This window comes from Lepeophtheirus salmonis, chromosome 3, assembly GCF_016086655.4.
Source record: "Lepeophtheirus salmonis chromosome 3, UVic_Lsal_1.4, whole genome shotgun sequence".
Taxonomy (NCBI): domain Eukaryota; kingdom Metazoa; phylum Arthropoda; class Copepoda; order Siphonostomatoida; family Caligidae; genus Lepeophtheirus; species Lepeophtheirus salmonis.
This window is the reverse complement of record NC_052133.2, coordinates 12,892,238-12,904,808: the sequence shown is the minus strand read 5'-3', so window position 1 is coordinate 12,904,808 and position 12,571 is coordinate 12,892,238. Positions and strand designations below refer to the sequence as shown.

Genomic DNA, 12,571 nt, shown 5'->3' with positions numbered 1-12,571 from the left:
TTTTGTCCGATCCTTAGGACTGTCAGTCCTTGGGACTGGTCTTTTACTGTCGGCCCTTGGAATTTCTCATAAAAATATCGATGGTTTATGAAGTCAAATAAGATATTTTTCATGATAATACAATACAAAACGAACATATTAAATTGTTACTTAGTTATATAATTTAATTTATTATATAATTGAATAATTAAAAATAGGATAAACACCCTCATTGACGTCACGAGGGATCGATTTTACCTACTTTAAGGACCAACAAGTGTGACTGGACTAGACTGAACCATGGTTCTCGGTCCTAAAGAAGGACTGACACAACACTAAGGGAGGGGTGACCCCCCTCCCTATCAAATAATTTTTTTCGTCAAGATGAACATTTTTTACGAGAAAGTAGGGGAAAAAATTCTTTTCTAAGGATTTCTTTTCTAAAATGATTTTTTTTTCACAAAAAATTCAAAAACCAAGCCCCTACCCCCAAAAATTATATAATCCTACGGACTTTCCTGGTCTCATAATGGCTTATGTAAACTAATTATACGACAATATATTTTATGTACTTCCTATAAATGTAACTAGAATGGGCACTCGGTAGAGCGCAAAACCTCCACCTTAAATCAAATTGAGTTATGCATCTCAATTTATTCCAAAGTTATGATCGATTAAGCATTTTTTACGTTTTGTGTTATCTTGACCTTTGATATTGATATCACACAATTTAATGGCCTGCTTTAATTCTGGTGACTAACGAAGAAACAAGCAGAGGCAAAAATATAACCTCAATTCATCATTGTTAGTGGAAATAATAAGGATAACAGCTTTGAAAAATAAAAAAACAATGTTTAGATTGCAAATCCAAAGAGTATGGCGCTCGACCAATGTCATATTATTGCCAACTCTAGTTATCATCAACAAATAACTACTTATATTATTATAAGCTCTCCAGTTTGATGGGGCTGTCTGTTCATGTGACCACTAGATTATAATTTCAATATCTGCAAAAAATCCTAACATTTGATGGAACATTTACGAAATAAAAAGGATGCATATGATTAATTAGCAAATGGTTACAGAATGCATAGCACGGCGTTACCTCACTAACAAAATAATATAGAGTGTATGTTTTTGGTTGTTAGCTGTTGATCTGTCTGTTTCTTTCTCCCATAATCAGTTTTCTGAACGTTGATTGGTTGTAATATAATTACCTTGTTAAGTTGTGTACAATTATTCCCAATTATTGAAAAATAAATCCATAGTCGGGAAGAATTGGTCCAGAATTGGCTAACTACCAACTGATTTGGGCCCTTTTTCCCTATTTCTTTTCTTCTGAAAAATTGCGTGATGCAATAAAGGTAACAATAATATAGCAATTTTTTTTTTAAAGTTAGCCAAAAAATAAGTTAGTTCCCATGAATTACTTATAGTTAGAGTAGTATGAAATATGATTTGTCATTACCTAAATATATAATAAATTCAAAAATGAATTCGTATCCCTGAAAGTCTGAAAAATGTTTGGCATATGAACAGTTAATCTATGATGATGTTTTATTAAACTTGCGCGAGCAATGAAATAATGACAATTCCAAGTCTATAAATTTCAATTCTATTCCGGGTCAAACAAGGACTTCAGGCCTCTTCAAATTTAATATGCAAATTGGTATGATTCCCATATAGCAAGGTCTATACTAATTGTAAATATACTAGGAGTAATTACTTTGATTTTTGATCTTGGCTTTGTCTGCCTCAAGGGTGATGTTAACGGTTTTTTTGTTTTTTTAGTACTGGGATACAACTATATTTGATTTTATTATTATATTATGAATCATATACAATGTAGAGGTAAACTCGCACCTAAAACATTGCAACAAACAGACACACACACATTTTTTTTTATTCATCTCTCAATAATTTGGACATAATTATCAGACATTGGCGTTCTAGTGGATCTGAATTGGTATAAGATGTCTTGAACTTTTTGTTAATAAAAATAATTTCTTATTGATTAAGGCCAATATAAAAATATGTAAAATCTTTAGTATTTAATAATATTTTAAAATTCAAATAAAAAACACCTTATGTGATCCTAGACATTTGATATATGCTCACATTTAAATAAAAAATGCCTAACCATTTCCCGTGATGCCTTACAAAAGAAGCAAATACGTTCTTCAATAGTCTTTCTATGCACACCATCCAGACACAAGTTGTTAGGAAATGGATACATTGAAAGTAATAATACATGAAAACTAATAAAAGTTTCTTGAATACGGTAGTAAACATTTAAAAATTTTGTGAAAATTTTAATTCTTTTTGATTTAGAAATAATTGGGACAAAAAAACCAAAAAATCAACTTGTCAGATAGAATGTCACTGATAGGTACATGTATTGACGATTGTTCAATATGGCTTTCTTGAAACTTTCAAATTTGTTTCTTTAGTATTCAACGACTTGTAGTAAGCAGCTGCTCTTCTTTAGATCAGTTTTAATCCGAGGTTACCAGTTCATAGTCCTGATGCTTGTACAGTAACTTATTCTTCATTAGCTGGAAGAGCTGCAATGTCCTCCTTTTATATGTTCTATTACTAATAAACAGAGATCGACAGCTGACTGGCAAATATATAATGCATAATTGTTGGCATACTTGTGGATGCTATTGTAAGGTAGATGAATGGTTATTACTCATTAATTGATAATAATTTGCTACTGTAGGATCTGGCTTGGATATATGTAGAGTGGAAAATGTGAAAGGAAGGAAACAAATCCCACTTTTTATATAGCAAGGATATATAGGCTGTAATTTCTCTGATGTCGATCATCGATTATATTCCGAGTCAAACAAGGCTTAACTCTCTGTCTTTCATGAGCACACTGACTATACCTATACTACTTTAGCTCCCGCTTTGTAGGACATATATTTTATACACTTCTTTTGCTCAAAAAATGTTTTTTTAGTCGACACCTAATAACAACTATGACAAATAAACATCTTATAATAATTCATTATTATAAGATGTAATTGAAGTTTCGTTGTTTCATCAGAATAACGTGGGCGAGTTTGCAGGATTATATACAAATATATATACCAGGATGCACCTATGAAATGAGACTTTAAAAGAATAAATTGAACGTTTATGTTGAAAAAATGGTTACAAATCATCCATCAATCCATTTTTTTTGGGCTTCAGCGTTAGAATCGAAGCGTAAATCATTGAGTGTCATGCCCATTGATGCAGACAAGTGATAATCAAAAGGTTCAAGGTCTGCTGAGTAAGATACATGAGCAAGAGGTTCCCAGTTGTATTATTCAACAAGCTGTCGGGTGGCTATAGAGCGATGCAGTCGTGCGCTGTTTTCAAGAAAAATTATCTTATATTGGTTGGCTTCATATTTTGGGCGGTTTTGGTGCATAGCATGATTTAAATCGCCTTCTTTCCTAAGTGATCGGGCCTTACGGTCGGTTAAGCCTTGCCGCCACGGTAAACATATGATATTTTCGTTTCAGATTCTTGAAATTGACCCACTTTTTCGCCAGTTACGATTCGATGCAAGAACGACATCCTTTTGTACTGGGTGAGCTGCATTTCACAAGTGTTTTTTTAAGTTTTCTTGCTGCCTTTCATTCAGTTCATGTGGGACCCATCTACCGATCTTTAAAAAATTTCCAATTGCTTTGAAACGTTTTCCAATGGTCTGACGGTCAACAACCAATTGCTCTGGTAGCTGTTCTTGCGTTTGGTCATCATCTTCATCGAGTTATGCTTGCAATTCGGCGTCTTCACTTCTCATGTAAAAATCACAACTTTGGAATTTTTCAAACCACCTGAAGCATTGTGCTCTGCTTTGAGCATGCCCACTGTAAGCTTCCACAAGCATTTGATGGGCTTGAGAAGCGGTTTTGTTCAATTAGTATCAGAAAATCAATGATGTCCGCACATCGTAGTTTGTAGGCACAAAATTAGACATTTTTACGAGCGAAAAAAGTGCATTGTTGAACGAAACTATACAAACAATTAAATAAATATTGTTGAAGCATGTCAAAATAAGCATTTAGATTTTTGGACCGGTTTATAATGTCTAATTGGCGACACCTAGGGACCAATAGCCGAAAGTCTCATTTCATAGGCGCATACCTGATATATTTATATTTTTTTAAATACTAAATTTTTTCGAAAAAATCCTTAATTATTCAGACAATATTAAATTTTTATTTGAAAAATTAAATTAAATTTAAGATATCTAATTTTATAAAAAAATTAAGTTAAATTTCAAATATTAAATTTTCTAGTAAGGAAAAACAATTTCTTAATTTGAGGAATGGGGGCTACATCCCCTCTATCCCAACCCTGCAGACCCCCTTAGACGTGCGCCCATATCTGATTCTTACTCTAAAACAATACCTTACTCGGGTAGTCCAATCCTTATCAACAACAATGATTTGTAATATAAAGAATAACAATAATTGATTAAGTACATAGCTCATTTAAATATGGACATCATTTGTTAAACATTGGAATGGTATAAACAAAGGGGAAAAAGAGTTAGAACGTAAATTTTCAGTCTACCTATAATTTATGTTGGGTCATTATAATCTTTCTTTCTTGTTTTTTTTTTTGAGTAATCATTTTGCTCGAGATACATATCTAGGCATCATCCAAACCAATGTACCTCTTTATGTTTTTGTTAATTTTGATTAATTCAACTAATTTATCAAAGTTTCTATATATGTGGATGTGTGTTTAATAAAAAAATATACTGTTCTGTAGGAACTTTGTAAATAACTTCGTCACGAGTCTGGTATTCAATTTCATAGAAAAACAACAATATCCCAGACCAATCCCCTCAACTCCATGAGGGCCCATGCACCAGACTGTCCAAAGAGCTATCCAAAAAGTGATAGAAATAGCCTTTTGACAACAGTAATAAAAAAAGAAACCTATCTCCTTCGTTGCAAGAATCTTTTGAATTATTCTTTTTAGTTCTTTTGAACTCTTTTTTTGACATTTTTGCCCCCCTACAGTCCTGAGGCTAACCCCCTGGACTACACCTTTTGTGTGCATGTCCAGAGGAAGGCCTGAAGTGTCTGTCATCCAAACACAGATGCCCTCAAGTCAGACAGCACTGGGACGCCAATACAGAGGACTACTTCCGCAGCGATTGCTAAGCCTTCTACTCCTGACTGGAAGCCATCATGGTTGTTAAGGGCGGCTACATTTACGATTAAAAGACCTCAAATACACATCTATTTATACCATCAATTTTGTTGAAATTCTATCGTATTATTAATAAATGATATCATGTTGAAGTTTAAAAGTCAAAGTGTTCAGATTTGGATGGACCACTCTGTAGATTTGTGTTGTTCCTAATTTATTCAGACAATTACAGTTGAGTTTTATGACCAGTTATTCTTTAAGACTCTAAGTCCGTAGACCAGTCTTTAGACTGTTGGTCCTTGGTACCGGTTCTTAACTGTATATATCTATTAAGGTCATTACAAAAATAGTCCCATTTTCATTATAATACAATATTATTACGAACATATTCTGTTTTTAATAAGTTATTTAATTTGCAAAATCATATAGAAAGACATCTTTTAATTAAAGATGTCTTCGTATCATATAACAGAATAAATAAAAAAAACACCCTCAATGACGTCATTAGGGATTAGTTTTACTTTTTTTAAGGACCGACAGGTAGGACTAGACTGGACTGGTCTGTTGTCCTTGGTCCTATATCAGGACTGACACAACACTACTCTGAACGCCCATAACTATCAGACTTAATTCAAATTCAACCAGTTGACGTTAAGAGAACACTGATTAGGGAAAGGAAGCAGATACATCAACAGCTGACAAAAAAGAAGAAAAAAGTAAATTTTTATTTAGTCAAGTAACGCTGTCTGTTTTGTACGTGAGGAGATTATTGGACCTTCAAAAAGTGATGAGCAAAATAGCATTATGATGTCATATTAAAACAAAATCCATTAATTTAACAGAATATGTATTGCAATTTTATGGTGAGGTGATAACTAACTTTAAATTTTGCAGTCAAGACCGCCTTACCCTTAGCCCAAGATGATGCAAAGGCTCAGAGTGGTCAAACCCAGTGGGTATTTAAGAGATATATTGGGTCTATTAGCCATAAGGCTCTGAACTTGATCGTAAAAATAAACTCTCATTAAATATACTTTAGATTTTTTTAATAATAAGATTCGAAATTAATAACATGTGCCTGTACTGATTGTATGTTTTTATATGATGTGTAGAAAAAAAATGTTTTAATTAAAAAATTGAAAAAAAAGATTCTAAAACAGACGGATCACGAAAATCACATTACTATGATTAAAAAATACTCTGCATTCTTGTATTAAGCTTCGATTAGTCTACTATTCATTCTTTTTATTAGTGCTCTGAATGTTGATTGGTAGAAAACAAACTAAATTTTGTAAAGCTGATCCAATTCCATACCATTAAATTTAGAATGGACAAACGAATTTTAAGGATTTGTTCGCCTTTTCATTGAGAAAATGCTGGTTGAACGATGTGATCTATATCTGTGTTTCTCAATTGGTGTATTTCGACCCAAAACAGTTTTCTAATTATTTTTTTTCACAGAGATTTGATCTATAATATGAATAATTTGTAATATTCAAATCTTTAAAGGCAATCATTATAAAGACACTCTAACAAAATTTTATTCTTGAGCAATACCGCTGGACATAAAAATTCCAGATGTCAGAGACGACATAAAGTCAGGTGAACAATATATATAATTGTAATGCTCTGTGTAGTCCGGATTAGATCTGACCTGATATATGTACTGTACCTACGATGTTTCCGTCGAAGGCCCTTTTAATAAAATTGATTTATTACTAACAAGTAACTAGAACATACTATTTTTTCATACCAGCTACAGTATTAAGCACTCCGGGTTCAAACAGTCCGTATATCTTCAAAACAAAACTGAATTCCATTTAAAATAACTAAATATAATTCGAAACTACATGTGACATCATTTTTTAAGATGTAGTATTTAGTAGCCGATTCAAAGTGAGTCCTCAATAGTCACACTGTTTGAAAATACTTTTTTGGTCAGATGACGTTAATGGCTCAGTTTATTTCCTCTAAGATGTTTCTTGAGTTAAAATGGATGAGATAGTAATTCATAAATAAAGTCATAAAAATCAATAAAAATATTTTCTGTTTACTTTTTGCTTTTCCTTCATATTTTGGTCAGATAAAAAGATGATTATTTGAATATTTTACAATAATTGCTTAATTTAACAGCATTAATACGCATCAAATACTGAAACTGATGAATCCATTTCCAATGAGTATTGATCAGATTAGATGAGTAAAAATAGAGGCCTCTTCATGAATGAAATAATATTTACAGGCTCTACGCACTGTTTTTGAAACATGATGTTCCAATAACAATAGTTTGAAAAAAACCTTTTTTTAACTGCTATATTACATAAAAAATTCTCATAAAAATAGGGTGGCAAGGTCCCTTCCCCCCCCCCACCTCTGTTCTACAGCTCCTATATGTAATTATTTATGTAGCTGGTGGTCCATTGAAATCTGAACATTATACAATTAATGTTGGTTAAGTGATTAAAATTAATTCATATTTCCATATCTTAAACCATAAACAATTAATCACAGAACAAAACAAACCTGAGCTCTGTACCTTACGTATTAGTCGAGAAGATTAAGCTTGAAGGTCATTGACGAATTTCCATTGGACCTGGGCGGGTTAAATCCCCTCAAGGACATGAGGATTCAAGCAAGAGATCTTAGGGTTTCACAAAAAAGTGACTGGGAAGAGCATTGTGAAGGTTGTGAGGGGGGTTCCTTTGTCACCCGTAATGAAAAAACCCCCTCTTCTCCATTGTATGACTCTTTAGAACTCATTTTTGACACTTCCCCCCCCTCTACAGACCTGATGCCAACTCCCTCGACTACAAATCCTGAGTGCATGTCGAGGGGAGGGTCTGCAGTGTCCGTCATCCAAACACTGAGTCCCTCAATGCCACTGTCACCCATTACATCCACAGGGGGTGCCAGGTCTTCTGTCTCCGCCTGGAAGCCATCATTGCCACAACGGACGGCTACATTATTGATTAAGAGAGTTTAGACACACACATGTATTTATAGTATTGAGTTTGTTGAAATTCTATTGTTAATTAATAAATTATTTCTTGTTGAATTTTAAAATTCAGATTCTAATGGAACACTCGGTAAAATAAATTATAGAATGATTATACAGGTGTGCGCATCTAAAACTGAACACTCCTTTAAATTTTACGCCATGCACATATTCGTGATTTTATTGAGTTGAAACCGGTTTATACTTCGAGGCAAGGGCCTTGACTAGTTATAAACAAAATTCCAGTAAAATCTAAATTGCAACAGTGAAACAACAGCCGATAATATGGAGAGACGTCGAGTCGCAATTTTGGAACTTTCCGCGCGGGGAAAAACTCCACTGTAATTGCCAAGGTTCTGAAATGCAGCTGCACCACCGTTTACAGCGTGGTATCCAAAGGGACACCTGAGGCAACCACAAGATCTAAGTCAAGGCCTCTAAGGTCGGATGAAAGGGTTGCTGCTGTGAAAAAGTCTATCGAGGAGAATAGAGGCAAGGTCCCCGTCAGCAGCCTCTCCAGGGAGTTCAACTTCAGCAGAAGGGCCATGAATCGGCTAGTTAAGAAAGATCTTGGTCGTAAGGTCTACCTGAGAACCCCTCGTCAAGCCCTCAAGCCTGTAGACAAGGAAATATGCCTAATATTTAAAGAAGTATTCAGTTTTAGACGTGCACACCTATATTGGACGGGAAACAAAAGTTAAAAAAGGTTTCGTTAAAAAGTTGGCAGAACGGTAATTCATGACAACTCTGTATATGTGATTTCAATGAAGAGACTATTTCAAAATATAGACAACACCTTGATTATAATTAATCTATTGTCTCTCTCAATTTATAATTGATTTTATTAGTGAATTCATATAATTAATCCCAATTGAGCCATGTAATAATTCAAAAATTGACTTGGTAGACTACTTAAAAAGCAATTTCAACAAAAACATTTACTGTGTACTAATCCCAGCAAAACACTTTTTTAAATATTTACTTGGTACATAATTTATTAATTTTTTTACAAGATTGTCTCAATCCAAAGGAACTCATGAACACAAGGAGAAGTACATATTGTTGTAGAACATCCCAACATCAGTTCTACAACACACATTGTATATATCATGTGAAGTGAGTCAACGCCAAAAGCAATCTCGAACAAAAATCATCATAAGGGATAAATACCCACTTTACTTTTTAAATAAATAAAATTTTATATATATTATTTTTGAAATTTTAGATGAATACCCAGATTAATTTTTAAAGCATTTACAGTCCAATATGTCATATTGGAATTGACATATGTTGGTGAATAATAGACTTTGTGTACAACTGCCATGGATGCGTTGATATATCCAAGAATGTTAACCATAGTTTAGAGCCTCATTTGATTCATGATACTTAATTTATCCAGGATATGGGCCTATTAAATAAAGTATATATATTTCTAATTATTTCATTGTATATATGTTTTTTAGCAGTATCTTGACTACATTACAAAAACGTGATTTTTATGAAATCAAGAAAAGACCAAACAAAACTATGTAATTCGTGGCCAGTTTAAATACTATATTTAGCTGTATTTTTTATTAAATATGTCTTCCTACTTACAAGCAATAATAGCCTCGACACGCGGCAAATAGATTGACGATAAATGCCGTGATCATGGTGTACCACGCTACCATAATTGCAGCCTGGAGCAAACCCAAATTTGGATGAGAGGTGTGGCTGACATTCTTCTTAAAGTAACCCCAAAATTCAAAGTCCAGGGGGTTGGGGTCAGAGCTGGAAGAGGGCCGCATGGAGGCAGAACAGGAGTCAGCCATCTTGTTTCATCAGAAGTTTTGGTTCTTCTTGAATGTATAGGGCTGCAATTGACATATTGATAAGGCAGTTCGATAGATGCCAACGGTTAGTGTTGTGTTGATCCTTATTTAGGGCCGAAGACTGCAGTCCTGTACAGTTCTTTCTTGTTATTGTCCGATTCAGTCCTGCATATCAGTCTTAAAACTAATTAAGTGCGGTACTTGATGACGCCACTCAAGTTTATTTCTTCTTCTTTAATTGGTTCTAATGCTGATAGTCTTAAGAACTGGTGACAAGGGCTAATAGGACTGGTCTTAAGACTATAATGGACTAGACCAAATGAATAAGGACTAAAACAGTACTACCAATTGTCTCTACAACCTTCTTGGCACTGACAACGGCGCGGAGGAGATCACACAAATGTTGCTTTTTTGTTGTTTCTCCGACATTTTTATACTTAGAGACAGGGTATAATAACAAAACTTGTTTATTTTTGTTTCAGCTATCGTTTGGATGCGTAACGAAGCCTTACAACTGAAAATAACGGTGATAAAATATTAATTAAATGTGACCGAGTGTTTTGAGTCCCCACTCCGTTGTGTCAATTGCAACGCCTCAAAGGAATTTATCAAGACAATTTGTTAATAGAAATTCACGAATATTATTCGTACAAGAATACAAATTTAATCCAGATATATATCTGATAACAATTCCAGCTTACTTTTATCTTGACAATTCACATATATATTATAAAATATAACTACGTAGATATGTAAATTTATTATACGCTATTTTGTCTTGAATTTATGAATATTGATACCTATTATAGAGTCAGGCAAGTATGCCATAACTTGGGATAGACGTTAAGGGTATGCTTATTTAAATGAGCCATCCAAAATGACATAGTTTATATATAATTTTTATGTATGTATACCGTTAGAGCAATGAAGGTCTACATCCAAATATAGGGAGTCTGATATAATTAGCTGAATATGTGTGTTCAAATAGTGTCTACATATACGTGTGTATAATATATCAATGCATTGATTCTCCAACGCAAAATGTGACTCATATATTGTATTAGATTCAAACATTGCTGAGGTTATTTAGATAATCTATAATAATTATTTTTTGGCGTTGGCGAGTAAGGTTCATGATTGTAAAATCATATTTTGATAAATAGTTAATCATGCGGTCAACATTGCCTTTGTATAGATAAAAAACCAGTTCAAATAGACATTAATTCACCCTGTTGTTACTAGTTATGTAACAGTTCAGCATCTTGATCCAACAGTTATGCAACGATATTGTGGATGTATAGAATAAATAGACAGTAAAATGAAATATAAAAACTTAAATATACTGTAATGAATTAATTAATACAATAGTTGTATGATTGCAAGTCCCCTAATAAAACACACAAGGTATTTATTTCAAAAACAGAGATCGATGCTGACTTGAGACATGAAATAAAAGTTGTCAAGAATTTTGAGTTACGTATCTCAGGCCAAGTTTCATTCTGATCAGACCAGATCCTTGGGTTCTGGAAAGCTAGTTTGTTTTTTCACTAATAAGTTGATTTTTTTTTTCATAAAACGAGATCGATTCCCCGTATCTAAAAGTTTTTTTTTTTTAAATATATTGGTTATCAATTCGACATTGAACCAAAAAAATAAAATAAAAATTATTGTACTAACGGAAAAAGTGAGAACGTGTATTGAATACGAATTAAAAAAGGTAATCAGGAAGAGGATTAGCGAGTGAGTCTTAGTACTTTTCTTCACAATGGTTTAGTATTTCTAACTATAATGGCCAAAGGGATAGAAGAACATCAAATTTGTCTATCAATGAGTTTTACTAAATTTTGGAGTTATTTAAAGCAATTTGAAACAAAATATATAATTCGGGTATAACGTATACTTTAGATATATACATAAATAATGAAACTATTGGCTTTCTGCTGCCACACATTTCTCCAAACGAGACCAGAAGCTATAGAAGGGACGCATTATTTCTTCTGGATCAATTATGGCCCACTCCAATTTCTCAACCCATTGTCCCTATTGAATCTGTTGAATGAGAATCCATCAATTTGGAGATAATGTCATCCAAATCATCACTGGTATGCTCTCAATTTCCTAAAGGAGCACATTTAACATTCCTGTGCACCCATTTTCCATTCCGGAGATCCCGTTGGATCCAAAAAATTGCGCTTTACGAGAGGCTAACGACTTCCTTTATTGTCTCAAAATCAACATATGGGCAAAGTAAATCAAGTCTTTGATGTTGTTGTTTTGGCATCTTTACATCTACTGGAGTGAGTCAATCCTCTTTGGAAAACTCTAGAAAATACTGTTCGATTGATGTCATTTTTTTTAAATTTGACCAATAGACAATATATAATTAAGGCTATAAATTTACTCTCACTTTACGAGCTGCACCGAGAATAAACCGGATGTATAAAAAGTACTGAGACCTGCCTCTAAGTACTAATAAAAATACTCATAATTGATCAAGATGATGCTGTACGTAGAACATTTTATTTTATAACATTTTTTACTATAACAATACACATTAATTATGAATTGGGCTATCATCAGAGTCAATGATAGCCTCCAACTGTCTCGGGTATCCCTTGCACAC

The 12,571-nt window shown here is 33.4% G+C and overlaps 1 long non-coding RNA gene across 1 annotated transcript; it reads right to left on the bottom strand.

Moving 5' to 3' along the window:
- Positions 1 to 9,114: 9,114 nt before the first annotated feature.
- LOC121115411 (uncharacterized) lies at positions 9,115 to 10,331 on the bottom strand. Its single transcript, XR_005863479.1, has 2 exons — positions 9,734 to 10,331; positions 9,115 to 9,545 (listed from the first exon to the last, which is right to left on the bottom strand). It is a non-coding gene; the product is annotated as an uncharacterized lncRNA (long non-coding RNA).
- Between the last annotated feature and the right edge of the window lie 2,240 nt (positions 10,332 to 12,571).